This window comes from Dasypus novemcinctus, chromosome 3 (genome assembly GCF_030445035.2).
Source record: "Dasypus novemcinctus isolate mDasNov1 chromosome 3, mDasNov1.1.hap2, whole genome shotgun sequence".
NCBI lineage: Eukaryota > Metazoa > Chordata > Mammalia > Cingulata > Dasypodidae > Dasypus > Dasypus novemcinctus.
The window spans coordinates 28,947,743-28,974,051 of NC_080675.1; the positions used below are offsets into that span (position 1 = coordinate 28,947,743).

The 26,309-nt window shown below is 39.8% G+C and overlaps 1 protein-coding gene and 1 pseudogene across 31 annotated transcripts in view; both read right to left on the bottom strand.

Annotated features, from left to right (window-relative positions):
- NRXN3 (neurexin 3) overlaps positions 1-26,309 on the bottom strand; it is a 1,657,938-nt gene that overhangs the window by 203,098 nt on the left and 1,428,531 nt on the right. The window lies entirely within an intron of this gene.
- LOC139438083 (heterogeneous nuclear ribonucleoprotein M pseudogene) lies at positions 7,083-8,184 on the bottom strand (annotated as a pseudogene).

Consider the following 26,309-nt stretch of genomic DNA (forward strand, 5'->3'; position numbering starts at 1 on the left):
TATAGCAGCCCAGGCAAACTAGGATAGTTATTTGAAAAATATGGAGCACCAAGGATATATAACATTAAAAAAGAGTTGGGGACAAATGGAAAATGTGAAACAAGCACACAGTTCTCTAAATTAATATGTAAGAAATAAATAATATTTTCATATAATATTTCAAATATATGTCCATAGTCATCTTTGATAAATTGTATAAGTTACTAGCTCTCCAGGGCATAAAATGCTGTCTTAAATGAGAGGGGCCAGGTCAAAAGAAGAAAAAAAAGTGGGATACAATATGAGTATGAATGCAAGAAGACATACCTATTAGGTACAAATGGGAAAGTAAAGAGGAATGGGAGAAGTTTAGAAGGTTGAAGCTATTGAAGTGAAAATTAAATTCAGTCTGTGGAAGGGAAAAACAAGTAATACTTAGCATACACAATTTTGCAATATAAGTCAATTGGTCTGCTTTCTAAAATTTCCCTAATTTTGCCTAGACAGAAAACTGAATGTTAAGGTAGTCCTCTGGGTTCAGCATATACAAGTATAGAAAAAGAGTTTTTAAGGATCGCACATATGCTAAGCCTTAGAGATATTTTCCCTCCTGCACAAAGAACCCTCCCCACAGTGCTAGGAAAATAGTTTCTTGCTGATGGTACAATTACATTTATGGGATTCAGAAACTATAGCTTCAAAATAAATAGATATTAAATCCTTTATTTCCCAAGTGTGTCATGCTGACTCCCTTGATTTCTGCTGCAGTCATCTCCCACAAGCTGGAGAAGAGCTTTAGCTGTTCTTGGCATGTGATAGTTTGGGTTGCCCTTACACCATCTCAGGGATAAGTGACCCTTGCCCATACAGTGGGAGGCCATGAAGGCAGCATCATCCAAGAGGTGCTAGAGCATCCATGTTTCATCAGGTAGCAGTTATTCTACTTTTGCTAACAGGCCATATCCATGCTCAGCTATAGCCGTGTCTCTTCAGGAAGTGAACTGAGGTCAGAAGAAAGTGAAAGGCTAGAGGTGGGAGAGAATAGGTAGGTATATAGGGAAGGGATTAAATGAGTGTGACTAAACTTGATCACCAAGCCTCATCCAAAATAATATAGAAAAAGAGAACCCCAAACCCTCAAACATATGTATATTTCCTGTCATCCTATTTGCACTGAGTTCAAAAAACTTTCTTCAGGGAAATATCTAGAGGCAAACATCTTAGAAAGTTAGCTACAAGAACAGACACATTTCTTAGTAGACCGCATGATGCATTTCTGATTCAACTGTAGAAGGATGACTGCTGCTGAGCTTTGAACCTCTGCTTACTTGAGGTGTACAGAGCTGAAAACAATTCTACATGCATGCCCAGGAGGGCAAAGAAACATGTGCTCAGGGCTTCAGAAAACTGAGTACCCATGGCAGGCAGTTCTCCATCTCCACTCTGGTGAATGGACAGAGGGAGGGCAAGAAGGCATGCACACAGCAAGAGAAGTACAGAACAAAACTGGTACCAGCTCTAGGGGGCACAAGTCTCAGGAGAGTGAAAAAACACCAGTTTAGGTTTGACCTATGCTGGTTAAAAGTTTTTCCCACTAATACATATTAGCTACAATGTTCAATACAGAAGTAACAAGCTGAGAACATACAATCTGGATGAGGCCCTCAGGTAGGTTTTATTTTATGTTTTGAGGGAGAGTGCCACATAGTTTTGTTGTTATTTATTGTGAACTAGTTATCAATTTAAAAATAAGAATATCTCACATGAAAAACAGGATTTCTATGTTCTTTGGAAAATGGGACAATTTAGCAGCACCAGGTTAACATTTCTGTATGGCGAAAACAGGCAAGAGTTGATTAGGGGAGAAGTACAAATTGTCTAGTTAGCCACAGTCCATACCACTTCCTACTGTCTATCAGACACTGAGGTCTAGTATTGCTTGCCATTCATCATCAGACTTTCCCTGAGCTTTTTGATATAATTAGGTAGAGAGGAAAGAGAAAATCTTTTTGCACATTATATCTTGCAACCTTTCTGAACCTCAAAAGAGGATAGACTAAGAGAGTCATGGTTTCAAGAAAAATGAGGGAAGGCACATGTTTTTCTTTATAGCTAATTCCAATTTAATCATTTTTATTTTCTTCCTGTCCCTTAAAAACTTCTCTTTTTTTTTTTTAAACCCCTAATATATTATAACAAACATAGGCTTTATTTTTTCCCTCCCTGCCCCTGTTGTTTATTCTCTGTTTCCATTCGCTGTGTGTTCTTCTGTGTCTGCTTGTATTCTCATTGGGCGGCTCTGGGAACTGATCCTGGGACCTTCCAGAATGGGAGAGAGGCAATTACTCTCTTGTGCCACCTCAGCTCCCCTGTTTTGCTATGTCTTCTTATTTTATCTTCTCTGTGTCTCTTTTTGTGTCACCTTGCTGTGCCAGCTCTCCTCATTGGCCGGCACTCTTGCACAGGGCAGCCTTTCCCACATGAAGCAGCATTCCCACACAGGGTGGCTCTCCTGCGCAGGTCACATTCCCGCATGGGCCAGCACTCTGCGTGGGCCAGCTTACCCTCACCAGGAGGCCCTGAGCATCAAACCCTGGACCTCCTACATGGTAGATGGGAGCCCAATTGGTTGAACTATATCTGTTTCCCCAAACATAGGCTTTTGAGTAAGAGGTGGTATTAACTCAGTCCCTTACTATGCATCCTTAACCAAATTATTCATCCTCTCTGAGCCTCAATTTTCACATTTTCAACATCAGGAAAATATTGTCTATGATAAACATTGTCACAGAAGCTTGTTACGAGAGTAAAACAATGGATGCTGGTTGCTAGCACATAATAGAAGATGTGAGAAGGAATTTTAGTTGCCTTCCCCTTTGAAGGGTTGGGATGAATTAAGCAGACTTGATCGTAAAATCACATACACATCTAAAGTGCCTGCCAAATTGTAATGACCCAACTGCTGCTTCAGAGAGATCGCTCAGCTCAAGGTTTTAATGCACTTTCCATGGACTGTGGCTCTACAACAAAATTTATCACTGCAAGGCAGCCTCATAAGAAGGCCTGGATTTAAATAATAGAATAAACTTCTTTTTCAACTCTGAAGTGTGGCAGCTATTTTCACCTTGACTCAGAAGCTCACCAGTAGGAAATATACACTTAACTAATAAACAATAGAATTAATAAATTCTGGCAAAGATAATGCTAATAAAATGCATTATTTGAAAGTTGCTGAGACCATTCAGTATAGAAAGGCAAATATAAATTATATGCAAACACTTTTAGTCCTCTGAATTCATATGTCTGTATGGTTATAACGATCGTGAAAAATTTAATGTAGTCCTCTGCATTAGAACCACCACTTAATTTTACACAGAATGTGATATTGAAAAAAATATTTTAGTTATATAACACACTTGTCAAATAAATCAAGAATTTTCATTGCAATATAAGAGCTAGAAAAACAGAATTGCTACTCTACCATGTCGAGGTTTAAGTGGCCCAATAAATCATACCTTTCTCTATTCTGAATTCTAAGCCAATCGAGAAATAGACATATACTACAAAAGGACCAGAGTACTTCGTTGCTTATGGAGCTGGATGGCAGAATGGGCCTGGGGTGAAAGTCAGACCTCAGTCCAGATCAGGATTTTACTTTTACTTCTAGCCATTGTCCCTTCCCCATTGTTCTCTGAAGGGGTGTAACCAATCCAGGTCCACCCAGCACAGGGAGAAGAGCCCTACATTGAGAGAGAGCGGCAGGAAGGGGGCGTTAGACTGGTACAGCCCCTGCATCAAATCTCATCAATCAGACAAAGGGTTGGAGAAAAGGCATGAGAAGTGTCATCCCAATATTTCCCTTTCAGGGAATAGCAATTCCCTCATAGAGATATAGAACTATATGGAGAAACTATCCCTTCTGTAACATACCAGAAGCTCAAATAAACCCACTGCAGACAATCCTTCCAACACAGATTAACCCTGAAGAGGAGATAGAAAGTCAACCTGCAATACTTAAAAGGATTTGTTACTTGGAGGGTTGGTACACTTTGGGGATTCTTGAAACGTTCACTTACGGTCAGACTGAAGTACAGTATCTGTCCCCGAGTAGCCAATCAGTCAGCAAACACTAAACCAGTTTTTTTTTTTAAGATTTATTTATTTATTTATTTATTTATTTCTCTCCTCTCCCCCTGCCCTCCACCCCCCCCCAGTTGTCTGTTCTCTGTGTCTATTTGCTGCGTCTTCCTTGTCTGCTTCTGTTGTTGTCAGCGGCACGGGAATCTGTGTTTCTTTTTGTTGCGTCATCTTGTGTCAGCTCTCCATGTGTGCGGCACCATTCCTGGGCAGGCTGCACTTTCTTTCGCGTTGGGCGGCTCTCCTTACGGGGCACACTCCTTGTGCGTGGGGCTCCCCTATGCGGAGGACACCCCTGCTTTGCACAGCACTCCTTGCGCTCATCAGCACTGCGCATGGGCCAGCTCCACATCGGTCAAGGAGGCCCAGGGTTTGAACTGCGGACCTCCCATGCAGTAGACGGACACCCTAACCACTGGGCCAAGTCCGCTGCCCCAGTTTTTTTTTAATGAGAATCATTTTCTTATGTTGCCAGATTTATTTTCCATTTAAACTTTTTTTTTTTTTATTTTTGAAGAGACTTTAGATTACAAAAATGGTACATAAAAAATGTAGGGGATTCCCACATACCCCACCCTCCATACCTCCTACAATTTCCCACGTTAACAACATCTTTCATTAGTGTGGTACATTTTTACGATAGGTAAACAAATATTGAAGCATTGCTACTTACCGTGGACTATAGTTTACCCTCTGTCCCATACAATTTTGTAAGTTATGACAAAATATATAATGGCCTATATCCATCATTGCAATGTTATGCAGGACAATTCCAATGACCAGAAAATGCCCCCATGTTATACCTATATTTCCCTCTCCCTCCCCTTCAGAACCTCTGGTGCCCAGTGCCTTTATATCAACGATAAAAGGTCTTCCATTGCTGTAATACTAAGTCTATAACAGAATAATAAGTCTGATTCAGTCCATTGTTCATTCCCCAATCTTGAGGATTTGGGGGTATAAACCATTTCTGATGACTGATCAAAATCATAGCAATATGCATGTGATGCCTTTGCCTCTTGGACATTGGGATGTCAGAAGATATTGGAGGAATGTTAAAAAATAGCCTATAAGCAGGAGAAAATAAGTCCTGATTTGTAACAGTTTCCAGAGGCCCATGTAACTGCCCTCATATCATGAACTTCTGCCTCCATCCAGAGGGGCCCAGATATCTGCTTTGCTGTCACTTACATAAGCGCACCAGCCAAGACTCCTTAGTGCAGCCCAACTATGCTGTCAGCCCCAAATCCCAATGGATGCATATAATCACCATCCTTACTGCGATGGCCCAGGCAATAACGATACTACTGCCTCTAATGAAACTAAAGTGCACGTGTCATTTTGATAATGCTACATGTTCAGGCAGAGTTGCCTGTCAGCTGCCTCTGGCCAAACAGTACAACCTGCAATTTAGTTAACAAACTGAGACATCATAGAAATCAGTGCTCTTAACAGGCTTCCTTGATTCACTTGGGGTTTATTGCCTGTCTTACATATCACAAGTCTCCAGCAAAGTGGCACTGGTGGGAGGAGGACGCTGTGGAGTTAAAGACAATGGGGGGGGGGGGGGGGAACAGACACACACACACACAACATGGAGTTTGCTGAATTTTAAAATGAAATTGAAACATGGAAGTAGAAAATCCAGCAAACTATTTCTTGGCTTCCATAAATCTACTGTAGCTGGCTGGGTAAATTGTAAACTCTGCAAGCTGGCATTCCTGACAGAGTCCCCACTATCGAGTGCCAACTTTTGTTTCCAGTATACTCACCCAACTTTCCAAACCTTCTGCCCCAACCAAAATTGTTGATTAGTCTGGCTACTCATTCAATGAGTAGGTATTGAGCACCTGCTGTGTGCAAGATATCATGCTAGGCAATGATACAAAAATGAACAGAACAATTTCTCCTCTTCAAATACTCCTTGTGCTGATTGATGCTTAGTCCCAGTGATAGGCTGGGTGGCAGCAACTATCAAAAAGAATGGAAACTGGACTGAATTCCCATGGTTAATTTCAAGGAAGAAAATACAGAGAACCCACTTCAGTAAAATAGGCTTCCAGGAAATTGCCTCTTAGGATAATATGTGAAATTTCTCCAAAACTTTAATGGATCTTTTTAAAATTTTATTTAAATAAAACCAAAAATATGGAAGAAGGAAAACTGGCTTTACATTAGAGTGATATGGCAAGGCTTTATAATGGAAGTGGAATTTAAACTTAATCTTGCCAGTGGACAGAATGTGGATGATATAGAAAAGAGAGTTCAATCTGGATGCAATCATTTTAAAGAAAAAAACATTGCAATGCTAGAGCCCTGGAGTTGGAATCCAGGAAAGCTCAGCTTAAGTCTTACCTGTTGCATATATGAGTCAAGTAACAGTGGACAAGCTACTTAGCTTTTCTTTCTTTTTTTTTTTTCCCCCCTTCAGGGACTGGTATTTATTATCAAAGTCATATTTGACATCAATAAGAGGCCACAACTACAAAAATAAAAAAAAATAAAAAAAAACACAGACATTGCAATTTCAATGCAGTCAAATGGAACCACAGTCATTTAAAAAGTATTAATAATTCAAATTACCCCAAAAAGCAACTGAATTTTTAAAACATCTTTATATATCTTGCCAACACATTAAAATAATTAACAAGAAAAAGATACAAATTCAGAGATCTAGTATCGATGTTTTAAAAGGGCAACTGTTTAAAAAAGGCAACAGTTTCTATCCACTCAAACATCAATCTCTCCGTCCCTCAGCTTCATCCCATTCATCATCTGGTAGGATCTCCCAGCTACCTCCTGGTGACTCAAATGTCACCACACTGTACCCCTTGCTTGAACTTGCCATTCTCCATCTTGATGTCAGCCTATAGCACATGGTCACATTCATTGAATTTGTCTTTTTAATGTTTTCCATGTAAAATTAAATGGATGATTTCTCACCAATATCTGGCAGGGCTTCCTGGTCACACCAGGAGCATAGGCTCCAGTGCTGCCCAAAGGAACTGGCAAATCTTCCTCCAAAATTGCCACACTCTCATCTCGATGTCATCTTTCTTCAATGTACTACTTAGAATTTCATTTATTATGTCCATGTTCATCCCAATGTAAGTCAACCCATGTTTTCCATACCACCATCAAAAGCTTCCTTCATATCTCCTATTTTATTTATTCTAAATCCTACGCCTTCCATTCCCATTCTTCAGGCCCTATGTATCCCATTACTATGCCTTTATTCAGTTAATTGCATCAACAGGCTTCCCTCCTCCTCTTAACTCCATGTTAATACCAAGTCTCTGGGGAAGTTGTTGGAGGCATTCAGGAGGGAAAAAAAATCTTTCTTTGGTAAGGCCTGCTCATACATTTTCACACGCACTGGTCTATCAAATAGCAGCTGGTCATTCAACACAGATACAGCGTGCAAGGCTTCAATGGACTGTTCAAATAGACCAGTGCTTATTCTATGACTTTGTTCATCTTTATCCTCAAGAATGTCTTCTCAGACCACCGCACCAGCCATACTAAATACCTCCTTCAGTTTCTTCCACCCAACTTTATGAACCATATTTGTTAGAAAGACTGTTCCTCTAAGTGTTCCAGCCTTCTGCATTGCTCTCTTGGTGAACCATCAGGATCTTCTTTGACTTTTAGTGGTTTTCCATTCAGACTTCGCTGTTTGAAACTTCAGTAACTTTTTTCATGCTTTCTTTCTTCTTGAATTCAACAAATCACATTCCTTGACTTTCCTTCAGCATCCATTAAGAGCTCCACATGTTACCACACCAACTTTTTCTATAACCAGATCTTTAAGTGAATGTCATTACACATCGAAAGGTATGTTTGTAATGAAGACTCTGTATCTTTTAGTTGGAATGGCATATGACTCAAGGTAATTGCCTCCTCTTTTATGTTTTTCTCCTTCCTCTTCTCATTCTGAGTAGGCTGTTGTCCTTCACCTTTGGTGTGCAGAGCCTGCTTGCTGCTCATTATACCAGACACTGCTCTCTTGCTCCATTTTGGGCTCCATAGCTGCCACTTGGGGGCTGCTGCTTCAACTCCTGCCACCATTTTCTTGCCATCTGGGCGTTGTGTGTAAATAGCCTAAGCATTAGTTTTCTTTTCTTAAAAATGATAATAAAACTATTTATTACATATTCATCTATGTATTTCATAGAGTGGTATTAAGGACCAACTGAGCTAATAAATATAAAATTGACTGGTAGAGTATAATGCATAATACACATACCAGAAGATCTTTAGGAACTTGACAATAATTATTGACTTAATTTTAAATGTGCATGGTTGTTTCTTCCTCTCTTAATTTTAAATGTGCATGGTTGTTTCTTCCTCTAGCTTTTGCTTTGATAATTTTTAAAAGGCTGTTTTCACTCTCTTTAAAACTTTCGATAGAAGCAGGAATTTCTTGGTTTCATACTAATCTATTCCTTTTATCAAGAAAATCAAAGTGCTCCTTGGAAATCATCTCATTAATCTCTTGGAGGGAGGTAAGTAAGGGGACACATAATTTGCACAGTTGTACATAGAAAGGGCTAAGAGAAAGTTTCCAGAGTCACATAGTGAGTTAAAAACTGAACCAAAAATAGACTCAGGCATCCTTTTATCCAGTTCTCTGTTTTCACCAATAGATGCATCAACAAACCTTGATCTCCCAGGAGACTTCCAGGTACAGGTCTGGCTTTCCAGTTCTGAAACAGGTAATCCTTTACTTAACTTTTTTTAGCTTCTGTTTCTTCATCTAAACAGAAAGAGCACTTGCCAAAAAAGATTTTTGTGGAGTTCCAAAAAGAATAATGCATATGTAATATTTATGAAAGAAACCTGGTCCAGTATGTGTAATATATCATATGAAAAATAAGGACATTTCTTTTGTTTTATATAGGGTTTACATAGGGAATTAAAAACAGAGAATTTCAAAATGGAAAATTCAGTAGAATGGTGTGGTCAGAGTGTAAAAAATCACAATAATGCATCAGACATGATTTTTTTTCATGGAGAAAAATGGGGAATGCTTGCACATTTCAAAGATTTATAGCTGACCCAATAATCAGCCAAATTCTGAAGGACTGGCTGTAGGACTATGTCCTTAACAACTACCTGGTCAACATTTGTTTCAGTAACTTGGATAAAGAAAAATTAGTCATGGTTAACAATCTCACAGATTCCCTACACATGAGAAAGAAAATTTACAGGCTGATTGTCAGAATTCAAAATGATATGGTGAGTCTGGAAAAACTGAGAATGAAACTCAATGAAAATTTTAATTGGAATAAATGTACATTCATTTAGTAATAAACAACTGTGTCAGTGTGAGATTGGGGTCACTCCTATTCCACTTCTAGGTTTTACTGAGATAACCAGGTGCTCAGAAATGTCTTGAAGTCAGATAGGATGACTCTAAAAATATACATAAAGTATTATATTCATGCATTAATAGAAGGATATCACTACTGGAGGCAGAAATGGTCTTGCTGTTCTCCACTGGAGTCAGGCAAAGTACAGAGCATCTTGTTCCTGATGAATATTCTGCTTTAATAAAGTAATCAGTAGGCTTTAGTATGTCCATAATAGTGCGGCTTGAATGGTGAAATTTCTGGAAAAATTTTCATGTCATCTGAACAATTACAGAAACTGGAAAAGCAAAGACTTTGGAGAAGTATGCTGTTACATGAAGAGCAGTTCCATGAAGGAAGGAGGGTACATTCAACCTTTTTCCAGGGTGTAGAGTTCAAAAGAGTGGGAAATGTGTAGAGAGGCATTTGAATGAGAATGTGATTTTTTTTTAATCATTAGACTTTTCCTAGAATGAAGCAGACTGCCTTCCAAAATCATGAGTTCATCAGCACTGGAAGAATTCAAATAGCCACTGAAATTTATCTGTCAGGATTGTATTATCAGTCTCAATTCCTCACTCATTAGAGGTAGGATTACACATCTGCACCCTTTTTTTCATGCATAGGAGTGTCCTCCTACTGTGGGAGAACAATACTTTCCCATCACCTGTTGCTGGCTTGGTCTGATGACCTGTTTGGCCAATGGAATAGCAGTGGAGGTGATACAAACAGAAGCTTTAAACATGCTACTATAGTTTGGTTTGCCCTGTTGTGCTCCAGACATGCATCATGGCCAGAACATGCCCTGGTTAGACACAGACCCCTAGACTGAGCCCCAGGAAAAACACACATGGAGCAGACCTGAACTTAATCCAAGCCTGAATCCAATCCCAGCTGACCTAAACCCAGTGCAGTGTCAACTGCTTGAGCCTGGATAAAACAAGCCAAACTTCAGTTATCCTGTAGTCCTGTGAACATGGGACTTACTTGATATTGTAAACAAACAAAATGTGGTGTGGTTTGTTAGGGAGTATCATCAGGCAACAGATGACTAATTTATGCAGCTTCAGGAACAGAACTCAAAACTTCTTCCAGTCGGTGCTACAGACAGAAGTTGTGACTCAAATGCAAAGAAATGTCCATACAGCTTTTTAAATCCATGTGTATTAGAAGAAAAATGTGCCAAGTTACATCCCTTCTTTGCCTTTTAATTGAAGCCTTCAAACTTGCTAAGTAAAAATTGATTTTACAACCCATTCTAAATAGCCACTGACAATATAAAAGGAAACAGCTAATTGTTTAGTTTACTTTAGCCACTAGTGGAGCCACTTCTCTAACTTTAAAGCCAATAATAGTGTTTTCTGGAAATGCCATGAACTCAGAAGAGACTTTTCTAATTGGGACCATTAGTGTGTTTTGCTTCTTAAGAATGGATAGACCATATCAAGTAGAACAAAAGTTACTAACAAGCTTCTCAGGTTTGAGCTGAAGCCAAGTTTGAGCTTTTGAAGATGAGCAATTTTTTTTTTTTTTCAGGCAGGGAATTAAATTTCCCAGCAAGGCCAAACAACTTGTTTTGTTTATAGGAGCTAAAAAATATGGAGATATTTTTGGGAACTACTTTGGTCAAAGGACTTTGCAAAACCCCACTGATAGTCATTGTAAAAAGAGAGAGGCATAATCCTTAAATATTAAGAAGGACCCATAGCATTGAGGTGATGAGCAACACATGGTTTGCACAGTGTAGCAATTTAACACCTGTTTCTTAGTGGTAGTGAAGATAGGGGGAAGAATAGGAAGACTACTCATTGCTGGTTTAGGAAAAGGAATTATCTCCCAGTACAGTTCTATATATCCTTTGACTAAATCCAAAAAAAAAAAAAACATGAAGATTAGATGTCATAACTCACCCAGGACAACTAACAAAAGGATGATGATGAACAACACCCATCCTGAAAAAACAAAGAGTATCTACAACAGCAAGTAAGACAGATCCATCCATCTGCCCCATGGGATCTAAGCCCCCTCTCAATCAGAAGCAGAGTGGGCATCACCATCCTAAAGTCTTCATGATTGAGGAACAAACAAACATAAGGTGGGAATGCAACTATGGACTAAAGTAAATGTATTATTATTCTAGTAATGGAAGAACTTGTGACTTGATATAAAGATAGGGGTCACCAGAGGTTCTGAAGGGAGGGAGAAGGAAGAATAGGTGTAAGATGGGGCATTTGGGGGACAATGGAGTTGTTCTGCATGATATTTCAATGAAAGATACAAGGATACATTTTGTCAAAACCTGTAAAACTGTGTGGTGCAAAGTATAAACCATAATGTAAACCATAGACCATGCTTAGTAGCAATCCTGCAATATATGTTCAGCAGTTGTAACAAATGTACCACACTAATGAAAGATTGTTGCTAATGGGGGGAAATGTGGGAGGGGTAAAGAGTGGGATATATGGGAATCCCCCATATTTTTGATGTAACATTTATGTAATCTAAAGCTTCCTTAAAAATAAAGAAAACAATGAAAAAAATTTAGATGTCATAAAACTGCTGAAAATAGCTACATAGGAGCTTCTTTATTCACTTGAAAGTATATATAAGCCATGTTCACCACAATTTCCAGAAATGCTCCCATGATACCATTGAAAGCAAAGAATCCCCTTCCATAATTGGGAATACTACCAGTTGCTTCAAAATGGAAGGAAAAATCAAGTCATTACTTTAAAAGGTTAATTTGGACTCCCTTGCTTACATAAATTTTCCCTCCATTTCTCCTTGTGCTATCTATTGGATAAATCATTGCTTTTTGTTTTCTACTGTAAAGAATTATACCAGTGGGACAAAAAAAAAAAAAGAATAACCTCAACAATATTCCTATATGGGTAACTGTGCCACTTTAAATTTCCAAGTGCTGCATATACTGAAGCCATTTCTTAGGAAGTCTCTGAAGCACCTGATTCATTCATCTTTCTCTGAGAGGGCAGAGGAGGGAGTAGGATTTATTATCTGAAATGGAAGCCAAAAGGTAGCAGCCTCTATTCAAGGTCATAGCCCAAAGCACAACACCTGATTCCCTGACTGCACCTGCTCTTTCCTTAGCCACTCATAAAAAATAGTAATGACCTCAGCTACTTCAGGTTACTCAAAATGTTCCCAGCAGAAAGCCACTTTACAATCTGATGCAAGAGGTCAGTCCTCAATTCGTTTATTCTCCCACAGCAGAAATAATTTCAAACACCAATCAAGACTGAAATTCCCATCTTAGGTCTCTGTACTCTCCTTGTCTGCATTGCTCCCCTTCGTTCCTTCACTGAATTTATCAATCTGGGCAAAGTCTTAAAGACCATGAAAAGAAAAAGATCATCCAAGCACATCTATAAACACCACCATGGAATAACCAAAGTCACATTACAACTCAACCACAACTACATCTCCCCCCAAAAATGTCATAATTGCTAACCTGTCCAACCTCTCTTTAAATTTTGTCTTGAAGTATCTACAAGTTCTTAAAATGCATTTCTTCTGTTTTCACTTGGTGTGTGCACATAAATTTCTAGGTGCAGGGCAGGTGATGGGGAGGGAGAGCGTGTGAAGGAAGCCCGCGGCATGGAACCATATTAGAGGGGGATGAAAGGCCCAGGAAGTGTGACTTACCACCTTGCAGGCTCCTCCCCTGGTTCTTCAGTTCTGTCCAAATAACTCTCAATTAATGCACAAGCAGAGACATTTCACATTTCCTCCTTAAGATGATTCTGACAGCTCACCAGCTGTTTCCATGCTATTTTTTGCCACGATGGCATGGGTAAGCCACAGCAACTCCATTGCTCTGCCAACAGCAACGCTGCCTGCTGTTCAGTGCTCAGAGTGTACCCTGGCCAGAACTCCACCATCTTGTCCATCTCCCTGTCACCTTGCACAAAGTGGCTGTAAGAGTCATGAGTATACGGTCCCTTTAGGAAACCTACAAGACGGTAGTGGCTGAGATGACTACATGAAATATAGCCACAGTTCGGTATACAAGTATGCTTTCATGCCAAGATTAATTATTGGCAACATATAAACACCTATATATTATAAATACCTATATCTGTCTTGAGGCAATTTTAATAGTTGGAATAAGTGACATAAAATAGAAAGAACACAGATGTTAGAGTTGGTCAGACCTGGAGTTTGAATTACTGATCTCTATTTTCCAGTTAGACATGTCTTTCAGAGTTAGTTTCCTAATCTATAAAATGGGTTCTCGCTTTAGCTGCAGGAGTCAAGAAACTTTCATGAAACCACATAACTACTAGGAAAAAAAATCAGAACTTGAATCTGAACATTGTAAATTTAGTTCAGATTTTTAATTCTATTTAAAGACCTCTTAATCGATGAGAATAAAAAAAGAGAGTGAAGTAACAGGAGGCTTGCTTTTATTCACAAGCCTAATAAGCGTAATTATCTGATTTCCCAGTTTGGTTGCTGGGAACCCTTTACTCTGGGGCTATCCAGGCTGTGCCCACCCTCACTGCCCTGCCTCTACTATCGCTTCTACCACCTGAATCCACCAAGGCAGAGGGGAAGTGAATAGGTCTTCACAGAGCAGTGTGGTTGCCGTCCCTGGACATGGTGTGTTCAGAACACTGATTCTGACATAAAGGAGAACAAGACTGAAAATAATGCCAACTCACCTAATAATCTGTGTGAGGCAGTTTTCCAAGTACTTTTAATGTATTATGAATTTCAACCTCACATCAAGTCTATGAGTTAAGTAGTAGTATTGTTTTGGATATTTGGTCATTGGAGAAAGAGAGGCATGAGGAGTTTAAGTGACTTGTTCCAAATCACACAACTTGTAAGTGGAAGAGCCAGAATACAAACCCAGACTGTCTGGCTCAACTCTTGATCCCTGCAGCATTATGACTCATATACCACCCATTTCATACTGTTGTGGGTTTTTTTAGAGTTATTTTATTATTTCTCCCCTTCCCTTGTTGTTTGCACTTGCTGTGTGCTCTCTGTGTCTGCTCCTCTTCTTTTTAGGGGGCACTGGGACTCGAACCTGGGATTGCCCACATGGGAAAGAGGTGCCCAATCACTTAAGCCACCTCTGCTCCCTGCTTGTTGTGTCTCTCATTGTGTTTCCACATTGTGTCTTCTCATTGCACTATCTCGTTGTGTCATCTTGTTACATCATCTCATTTTGTCATCTCATTGTGTCAGCTCACCACATCAGCCCATTGCATCAGCTTGCTGTCTTGCTCATCTTCTTTAGGAGGCACCAGGAACTTAACCTGAGACCTCCCTTGTGGTAGGCAGGCACCAAACTGCTTGAGCCACATCTACTTCCTCACTTCATACATTTTTTAAAATACTGGATGCCTTATCACTTAAAGCATGCCCTGCCCATCCACCTGTCAGTAAGTTGCTTTGTTGAGTAATTTATTCTTTCTGGAAAGACCCCATAGGTCCTTCCAAATCAGGGATCTATGCCTCTTCGGTTGAGGGGATCAAGTTCCTGGCATGTTGCTTCAGTTGGTTCCATGGGCTCCACCATTCTCCCTTTACAGAGGACAATAGGGATGCAATGCTTCCCAGCATTTTGCACTTAGTAATTTCTGAACAGAAATGAATTTTCCCTTAGGGATACTCACTTTGATTTCTAGATTAAGTGCTACTTTGATGATGCTTCTGCCCTTTGGATATATGCTCAAGAAATAACCTCAGAAAAAGCACTCAGGTCTCTCTGCCTTTTGCTCTAGCTTGCCCAAAAGACCAAGGACTCCAATTTTTGCTTTGTCAGAGGTACCTACACACTTTGGGTGACACAACAATTATCCCAGTGCATGGAGAAGTAACAATTACAGCTAAGGTGTAATGTGAAAGGAAAACAGAATCCTAGGGCCACCTATCAGAGAGATTAAATCCCTGGTTTTCCCTCCAGAGCAACAATACATTTGGTGACCATGAAATTGCAAAGAAGGCCGGTGAACCTCATCCCTACTCTGGCTTCCTAGATGACTTTTTTTTTTTAAGATTTATTTATTTCATTTCATTTATTTATTCCCCCTCTTTGCAGCTTGTTTGCTGTCTGCTCTCTGTGTCCATTCACTGCACGTTTTTCTGTGTCTGCTTGTCTTCCTTTGTTGCATCATCTTGCTGCACCAGTTTTCTGCAGATGTGGGCCATCAGCTCTCCGCAGGTATGGGCCAGCTTGCCTACACAAGGAGGTCCTGGGCTCCCATATGGTAGACAGGAGCCCAAATGACTGAGCCACAGCTGCTTCCCTGTAGATGACTTTTTTTTTTAAAGATTTAATTTTTTTTATTTCTCTCCCTTTGCCCCCGTTCCATTGTCTGCTCTCTCTGTTGATTCACTGTACGTTCGTCTGCATCCACTTGCATTCTTATCAGGTGGCACTGGGAATCTGTGTCTCTTTTTGCTGTGTCATCTTGCCGCATCAGCCCTCTGTGTGTGCGGTGCCTCTCCTGGGCGGGCTGTGCTTTTCACCCAGGGCAACTCTCCTTGCGGGGCACATTCCGTGCATGTGGGGCACCCCTAAGCGCGGGCGCCCCTGTGAGACACAGCACTCCTTGTGTGCGGCAGCACTGTGTTTGGGCCAGCTCACCACACAGGTCAGGAGGCCCTGGATATTGAACCCTGAACCCTCCATGTGGTAGGTAGATGCTCTATCAGTTGAGCCATATCCGTTCCCTAGATGACTTTTTGAATCTTAAAACAGTTTCTCTTGTCTTCCAGATCAGTGAATTCAGGTAAAAATTATACCTTGATATCCTCAAAGCCTGATCAGGAAGCACGAATTAGCCTTCTGACACAGCTATTGTTTTTTCTTGTTTTTTTTTTCTTTTTAAGCCCTTGCCTTCCTCTTGTGCTTAATGTGAAACTTGTGTTCTTGAATTTGGCTTTGAGACACAGGGCCACAGTAAGGGAAAGAGTAAAGAGTGTGGCCATTGGGGCTGAACAGACCATGAAAGAGGAGGGGTGGAGGACTCCAGTTCACTGGTGGAGGGACCTCCAACCTGTTCCTTGAGCAGCATAACCATTTCAAGCCTCACTTTCTTTATTTGTAAAATGGGCATAATCAAACCAGTTTCACAATATTTTTGTGGTTTCTAAACTTCTTGCTTTGTAGAATATGCAAGGTCATAAAGTCAGAAACTAGAACACAGGTCAACAGAGGTAGGGTGGGAGAGGGGAAAGGGGAGTTCACGTTTAATTGGTACAGAGTTTCTCTCCGGGCTGATGGAAATGCTTTGGCAATGGATGACGATGAAGAAGGCATGATTTTGTGAATTCAGTTACTGCTACTGAATTGTATATTGGAAAAGGGATATAAAAAGAAATTTAACATTGGATATGGAAATACAAACCCCCAAAAAACGAGAACTGTATAACACAAGGAGTATACCCTAAAGTAAACAGTGGGCTAAAACTACTAGATTATTTATAATATTGTTTCATCAGTTATAACAAAAGTACCACACTAATACAAAATGTTAATAATAGGGAAAACTGTGTGTGTGAGGGGGGTATATGGGAACTCTACGTTCTGCATGATTTTTCTATAAACCTACTCTAGTAAAATAAAAATAAAATAAAAACAGAACAAAGCAATTTTTGCTTTGCAGAGAGTGACCTACTTTCCCTTCAAGCACATTGTCTTGAAAGGAACACAGTAGCAACAAACAAACAAACAAAAAAAGGGACTGCCTTCATCAAAAAGGTTAAATGAGTTTTAAGTACATCATTTTTACTTGGCTCTAAGCCAACCATGGTGTCCCTGTAAATGTTTCCTAGATGTAACCTGTCAAATGCAAGACTGGATGGGTTGCAGGTGCAAATTTAATCTTCCCCCACCCCCTCTCTCCATCTCTCTGTATCCCTCTCATTCTCTCATATTTCCTGGACTAATATCTGTTTATACCTTTTATTCATTCATATACAACACAGGATAGATAATAAAGATGCAATATATAGTCAGTACTGTAGCTAGGACTAACCTCCCCTTTTCCCCTTTCTTCTTTTGGTTGGAGTAGAACATCTTTTACCTTGTGTCTTCTCCCAACCACAGACATTTCTGTATAAAGAACATTTGTGTGTGTGAAGACCAGATGTCCCATTAGAATAACTGCTTTTGGTCAGACTAGCAGAGGTCACAGGGATAGCCTAAGATCTTTTTGTCTGGTTTGGTTTAATTTAAGGCATGTGGCATATTTGTTAGTGCATCAGAAATGACATTGGACAGAGCACAAGGTGCTGAGAGGCTCGGGTAGTGGAGCTTCCTGGGGCATACCATCTGGGGCAGCTCAATTTGGAGCAGATGAATTTCTAAAGTTCCAGCAGATTAACCTGATAAGCAAAGGTTGAAAACACAACCAGTTGGTTCATTTGGAAAAGGCTTCTGGTTTGTCTTTCCATGGGTACAACAGAACATTGGTTGGCAGAAAACAGCACAGTTCTATTGCCATCCATCTTTTGCTGATGTTGCTTTCTCCCATCTCAAAAGAGTCTTAGTATCTGTCACATTACAAATATTCCTCTGTGGCTTTACAACCAAATCCTCTCAACTGCCTGAGTCCAAGAAGTAGAATCTTAGGGACAGGGCATTTCCCATACTTCCTGAAATATCAGCTACTTCAACAAATATTTATTGAGTACCTACTACATATAAGACACTAAGCAACTAGATGCTCAGTTCCATTCCTCAGGGAGTGAGTAGAAAGAATACATAAAATATGGACAAAAATAGATTGAACCAAGGCAGAGGCATACACTTGCCACAGGGGCTCACTTGATTGTGAGATCATATTGGGGTCAGACTTGTCAGGAAGTATCTTAAAGAGAAGTCTGTATAGCAGATGCGAAAAGAGGGTGGGTCAGATTTGGCCAACTGGCAGCATGAAGTTATACAGGTAAAACAAAGCATGGTTTGAATCTTTTCCCTACAAACCATCCTTATGACATTAACTTCCCTGCAACCTAGAACTGGGGCTCAGGACTGAGGCACTGACAGTTTGGAAGGCAATTGGATATAGTATTTTAAAGAATGGGCATTAGACCCAGAAAGACATAACTTTGGATCCTGACACTGCCAATTACTAATGTTTGGTCTTGAGCCAATTCTTTGAATGCTCTGGGTTTTTTTTGTTTGTGTGTGTGTGTGTGTTTCTTTTTCAGTTATCTTACCTGCAAATCAATAGGAATATCTACTCCATAGGAACTTGTTTTGTATATTGAGGTAATAGGTGCAAAATGTCCAAGTTAGTACTGGGCACTTGGCAAGTACACAATGTTAGTGCTAGAAAAACTACATAGTTGAAAAGCCAATTTGTGACTTTGGAAATAACCAATGTTGTATCAATTCAGCTTACTAGTTGGTATATCTTAGAAAATTCTTTAATTACTCTAAATTTTGTGTATATCATTATATCATAGCATGAATGCGAGGTTTAATGAAGCAATATATGTAAAATATTTATTGTCATGCCTAGAACATACAATGTTTTCTTGTTATTTCATAAAGGTCTCAGGCAAAGTTAGAAAAAAATATATAATTATCTGTCTTTATTCTGAAGTGGGGCTTTGTCAAATGAGGATGATGAGACTGTCAATGACTATTGCCGGTGTATACCCATGTACTTCGGCAGCCAGTCTCTGCTTCCCTCCTGATTTGTTCCTTCTTGCTCTGTTCCAGCTACTCTGACCTTCTTGTTTCCATCTTAGAGTCTTTGCTCCCTCTGTCCTGAATTCCCTTCTTCCAAGCTTATCACTGGCTCTTTCTCTTCCCTAGGATATCTGGTGGGTTGTCTCCATCTCTCACAGGCCTTCTCCAACCACACCACCAAAGAACCTCCTGCCCTCGTCCTGCTCATTTCCATCCTAGCACCCATGGCTATTGACAACTGACATATGATTTACCTAGCTGAGTGTTGTCTACCTCCTCTCACTAGGATATGACCTTGTGTAGTCAAACACTTTTGGACCCTTCCTAACACATAGTCATCATATGGTAAATAAATGAGTGATTGAATGACTTTAACATAACAAAAGAGGTGGCGGACTTGGCCCAGTGGGTAGGGCATCCGTCTACCATGTGGGAGGTCCACGATTCAAACCCCAGGCCTCCTTGACCCGTGTGGAGCTGGCCCACGCGCAGTGCTGATGCACGCAAGGAGTGCGGTGCCACGCAGGGGTGTCCCCCGCATAGGGGAGCCCCATGCACAAGGAGTGCGCCCAGTGTAAAAGAAAGTGCAGCCTGCCCAGAAATGGTGCCGCACACAGAGCTGACACAGCAAGATGACGCAACGAAAAGAAACACAGATTCCAGTGCCGCTGACAACAACAGAAGCAGACAAAGAAGAAGACACAGCAAATAGACACAGAGAACAGACAACCGGGGTAAGGGGGGAAGGGGAGAGAAATATAAATAAATAAATAAATATCTTTTAAAAAACATAACAAAAGAGACTTTTTCAGGTACTACTTGATATGACGGTTGTTTTTTCTTGGCAAGAGCCAGGGTGGTATGAAAAACAACTTTTCAACCCCTGAAATGTTGAGAAGAAACAGTTCAAACATGTACCAAAATGCTGAAATGCAAGCATTTCCCCAGATCTAAGTGCATCTACACAAAGGTATACTAGCAACCATGATAGCAAGACCTTTAGTTATTGAACACATCAAACATCAAGTTTGGATATTGAGCAAAATTGCAAGCAGAGAGATGGAGATTCTTTTGCCTTTGGCCTAAATTCCCTATTTTTGGGAAAAACATTTTCCTGGAACATGGAAGCAAAACAGAAGATGACATTCACACACACACATACACACACACACCCAAGGGAACAGGAATCCAAACAACCAGAACTGTGAAAATCCCTTCAGCCATACCTGACTAAAATGCTTACCAATCCATCAGTGACGAAAAATGCATTTAAAATCTGTAACATATTGTTACATGTAACTTGATATGTAAATGTCCATCAAGCCTCTTATTTCGCTCTCAATTACCCCAAGTCCCAAGTAAAGGGAACTCTTTAATTTTTAATTTGAACCAGGTGGATCAAAATGACAAGAACAGTCAAGATTTTGAAACCCAGTGTGAGCAGAACCAGTAAGTAGCACCCCTTGAAGAAATGATATCGGAACAAGGTTTAATCTGCTCCAGGTGAGTCATATATTACTAAACCTTAGAGCTTGCTTTCCACCACTGGAACTCTCACATATGAGCAGACTTGAAATTATTTGTACCTTCAGGGAATAAAAAAATGCAAGAATGTTTTTTTCTTGATGATTTTACAGCCTCCGCCCTTCTAAAAGAAATCAGCAGCGTTCACTTGTGCCACAGTGGTGCCCTTTGTCAAATTACTATTCCAGGGGGCTAAGTAATGCCCCCATGGACAGAAAAGTTAATCTCTTTCCAAAGAGCCCCATTTCCACCCAGAAAGCAGCTTATTTGCATCGCAGGAGCAGACTCTGTGTTATTATGTTTCCACAGCAGCCAGGTTCATAGGTTAACCACATGGCGTGTTAACAACAATTTCTTTTCATCTTTTTAAAGTTATTTTCATTTCATTAGCTACCCCCCTTGCTCTTTAATTATTCTCTGTTTAGGTTGTGTTGCTGCCATCATCATGTTTTTGTCAGCGGACAGGGTTGCTACCTTCAAGGCAGCATACACACTCCATAGACACAAAAACATACACCTTCTCTCTGTGCCTTTAACGGAGCTCAGCTGGAGCATGCCAATCTCTTTGTTTTTCTTTTTCTCTGATTAGGCCATTGATATCACCTTCCTTCAGTACTTGCACACTTTGCCACCCTGCTTACCTCCTACCAGCAGTCCCTGTCCAATGACTGTCTTCCTCCAGGAACCTGAAACTCCACAATCTTGACCTAGTTTGTGCCTTTAATTAAATTCTAGTCCCCAGCCACCACTGCCAAGAGTCATACGTATCTTGAAAGGTCCAACGTTAACTGACCAGGGCACTGCAAACCCTCCATGCTGGAGTACTGGAAGGGGAATGGAGGTACACTTGTGATGTACTAGGATTTCTAACTGTGTGACCCTGCTCCGGAGGGAGGCGTTCCCGCAGGAAGTCAGTCAGGTGTAAGGGAAGATAGCATTAGCAAGGACCATCATGGAGCAGCATGTGCTACAGTGATTTTTAAAAATTCAACTTGCTGATTCTGTTTCCTTTCACTGAGGACTTGGATATGGTCTCTTTCTCCCTTCCTGCCTCTCACTTGCTTTCTCTCCTCTTTAGAAAGGCAGACGAAATTAGGTTGATGCTAAAATAAACAAAATCCCCAATGCTATTTTGATCATTTTAAAAAGTTATTTGGGTTATTTTCCCAGAATATGCAAATAATGTATCACCTTTAAATGTTCCAGATTTCAATAACTTTTCATAAATTAAATATAAGAACAGAGAGTGGAAAAACTCTTTTGGTACATCAAAGGACAACTTTCAGTGTAAATGAGGTAAAAATTAAATTTGACAATCTTTGAATCTCTAAGATAATGGACAACATAGTAGTTATTAAGGCCAAAACATATCTGATGGATGAATTATTTCAATAACAACCTTGAAAAGAGGTTTCCCTCTTTTTCCTTCAGTTCCTCCAGGGATGGGAAGCTTATTCTCCTATGAAGAGATCATTCAAGATCTAAGGAATCCTTGGAAATGCTGCAACTTCCACCTATTACAGTTTTTTGAAGTCTTGTAGAATATGTCTAACTTTTTTTTTTTTTTTTTTTTTTTTTAACCGTGGTAGATACTCTGTGACTGGCAAGTCTTTCCTTTTCAGGTTAAGATTCCAGATTTTTGAGTGAACTCTTATCTATGCGCCTGATCACAGGAAACATGCTCTACTTGTTAATGCTAGCATTCTACAAGGAATGCTTAAGCTTCTGAAAGGGCTGGAGGTCAAATTATTCTTGCTTCCAGTATCTGTTCTTGCCTGAACAAGTTATGGTCCAGGACTACAAAGGACCAGGCTCCCGACAAAGTGCTGCAAAACCCAATCAGAAGACTCTTCAAATCAGTTGACTATAGGCCTTATCTAGAGACATAGAGATTTCAAAGACCAACAGAATTAACATAGTTGAAAGGGAGTGGATACTTCTGAAAATATCATAGGAAATGTATGAGAAAAAATATGGCTCTTAACTTGTACCTAGCAAAAATCCTTAGAGTCAGACCTCAAGAGGCAAAATGCTATTCTACTAATACAGCATTATAAAAAGAGGAAGAAAGAATCAAGGAGATTCAAAAAATGCTCAAGGATATTCAGTCTAGAAATCTTGATTGATTATATGAGGATAAGATGACCCGTGTGGAGCTGGCCCATGCGCAGTGCTGATGCACACAAGGAGTGCTGTGCCACGCAGGGGTGTCCCCATGTAGGGGAGCCCCATGCACAAGGGGTGCGCCCCGTAAGGAGAGCCACCCAGCGTGAAAGAAAGTGCAGCCTGCCCAAGAATGGCGCAGCACACACAGAGAGCTGACACAACAAGATGATGCAAGAAAAAGAGACACAGATTCCCATGCTGCTGACAACAACAGGAGCGGACAAAAGAACACGCAGCAAATGGACATAGAGAACAGAAAAATGGGGCAGGGAGGGGAGGGAGAAGGGGAGAGAAATTTTTTTTTAAATCTTTTAAAAAAAGATGTTATTTCCAATTTTCCCAAACATCAGATCCTTGAATACTTTTTAAAAATTCTAAAATGTCTTCTTATTCAGAAAAAAAAGGCGTCCTATTTGAAGCTTTGCCTTTGGAGTTTCCATTATTTTTAACTGCAAAGAAATATCAGTGTTTGCTTTCTTTTCTACTAACAGGTCTATTAAAAGGAAACCTACCTTTTTCCCTTTTAATCGTCTTTTCTTTTCTAATAGATTAAAAAGGAGAACAAAATCTAATTCCTCAGATTTTCTTAAGCCGACAATGGAATTTTAAAATACCACCAATAATACTGCACGAAAACAACCATTACCAGCATTGAAAATTGTCACTCCATAAACTATCAAAAACGTGTAAGACATATTCTTTTCAGCACTGATCCTAAAAATTTATATATGGCATCTCATTTAATTTTCTAATGACCTGATAGTTTGCTATCATCAAAGCTTTAAAGAGGATACAACTGAACTTCAATGAAATTATTAACTATACCCAAGGTCACTGAGCCAGGAGGGAGTAAAATGGGGAAGTGACCCAGATCAATTTGATGGTCATTGAATAAATGATTGAATTGATACAGAGATCAATGAATGAAGGTTCTGCTGCCTATTCAATGACAGATTATATAATGCATCAAGCAATAATGATGAGTTATCATTTTTCAACCTGTTCTGGATTCAGAGATTGATGCCTTAGATATGCAGTTTCTACTTTTCCTTTGCAGTAAAACTGGAATGCACCAGGATAGAATTCAATAGCTGAGGATCCCCATGAAACAAAAGGGAAGAAAAGATAAGCAGAATTGCACTAGCAAGCTAATCAACAATCTAGATTAACAAAGATACCTACAGTGAAGTCTCAGACCATCTCCCCAGCTTGGCTCATAGTGAGCAATTAGTCATTGATAATATGTCTGGGGAGACATAATCTGGTGGCCTAAAGGATCTCTTCCTAGATCTGCAGATGTTTTGCAACTTCCAGCAAGCTCTTTGTCTGTATTTCTATCACCACCTAATTCACCAGAGATCTACTTCAAGAAAAGTCTATGAAAAAGTCGTGAATTACTATTTGGGAAACTAAAACCACATAAGGTTACCCAACATAACTAATCCATGTGTCATTATTTTTCTTCCATATTGGTACAGGATATAGCTAAAGTCATTATTTTTTCTATTTCTTCTCCAGGCAATCTGATCAAGAAAACCAACTGTAAAATATAGGCAGTCCGATATCAAATTTTACCTGTCTTTCTACTACTTTATATTCCTTTCCTTATTTATTTAAAACATGAAATAAAAATACTTAAAGAGATTGGTATAGACATATGAATCTATCTGGAAACCTTGAAATGGAGAGGTACTGTCACAGCTAATGGGGCTGAGAAAACTTGAAGATGTAAATTCTCAAGCAACGTGGCTGTTTCACAACAGGGTAGTGTATTAGTCAGCCAAAGGGGTGCCAGTGCTAAGTACCAGAAGTCTGTTGTCTTTTATAAAAGATATTTATTTGGGGTGGAAGTTTACAGTTACAAGACCCTAAAGAGTTCAACTCAGAGTTCCTTCCTCACCAAGCTCTGTTGCCACATATTGAAGCAAGATGGCAGGTGATGTCTACAAGCATTCAGCCTTCCTCTTTTCTCTTAAGGCTCTGTGGACTCAGCTTCTTCCTATCTCAGCTGTAGGCAAACATAATGCTGGTCTGTCTCCCAAGGGCTCATTTCTTTCTGGGCTCAGCTGCTCTGTTCTCTCCCCAAGGTCAGCTGTAGACTACCAGGCTCATCTGTCTTCCTGGGGCCATGTCTATGGGACACTCTGTCTCTTCCTGCATATCTATTTCCTCTTTCTCCATGTATTTACTTACAGGAGATCCAGCATGAAAACTAAAACTCTGTTCTTTGCTGTCATTTTCTCCGTGAGTCCCTGACCACCAATCTTAATTTAATCAAGTAAAAGTGAAATCTCTGAATCTAATACAATCTAATATGCCCAGAGGAACAGACCAGTTTAGAAACATAATCCAATATCTACTTTTGGATTTCATAAACAATACCAAAGAGTTACAGTAAAGCATAAAGGAAAGAAACTGGGTGAAGGGTAACTTCTGCTACAAATAAGCAATGAATCAATAGAAACAAATTTCATATTTCAATGCTGTTCGACACTGCAAAGTTTGCAAGCTTTTTGCAGAATGCCATAATTCCTGAGCTAAAGATGTGGGAAAATGGGGATTCAGGTAGAGGTTTACTATATTTCTGCTTCTGTCTTTGAGAAGAGAAAGAAAACTTGAAACTACATTGAACATTAGAACGTTGAGCATGTGGGTTATTTCAGTGGTGAAAAAATAGGAAAGCAACTAGTAAGGCAAGAACCAAAGAATAGATGAGTATGACAGAGACCCATGGCAGTCCTAGGAGACACTGTCTGGCATTCTGGGAGGGAGGCATGTGACCCAGTCTGCCCTGCAGATCCAGCTCTGGCTCCCAGAGTTTTAGCCAAAGAACTACCTTAAAGAACATTTTCCAAGAAAAAAATATATCTTCAAGTTGTTTCTTTGACAAAGTATAGGCATGAAATGATTATTTACTCACTCATGTGTTTATTAGTTCAGTCAATATTGATTAAACTACTAAATGCAAAGCATTGTGCTATGTTATGGAGACATAAAAATGAAATACAATCTAAGTCTTATCCTCTAAAAGCTTATAATATATTGAGGAAGACAGTCACATAAATTCTCTATGTACTTGGTACTTAATACAACTTTTCTAATTACATTTCATTTAATCCTTAGCAAAAAAAAAAAGTACAAAATGTATATTATTATTATCCCTATTTTATGACCTAAGAAACTATGGGTCAAAGAGGCTATTACCAGTGCAAGTCTGTGGAGCTGTAAAGTGACAGATCTGGAATTTGAACTTGGGCCTGGCTCACTACAAAGCCCGACCTCTTAGCCACTCCCCTCTGGTATAACACGGCAGCATTGTTCGTAGATGCTGTGTCTACAAAACTGGATACAGCACACAGTGAGGAATAAAAGAGCATATTTAGATCCACCTGGGAAGCAAAAAGAATGTGGAAAGGTTTCAGAGAAGAGCTATTTAGGATGGGAGGACTTAACTACCTTGAATGGTATTTTATTCC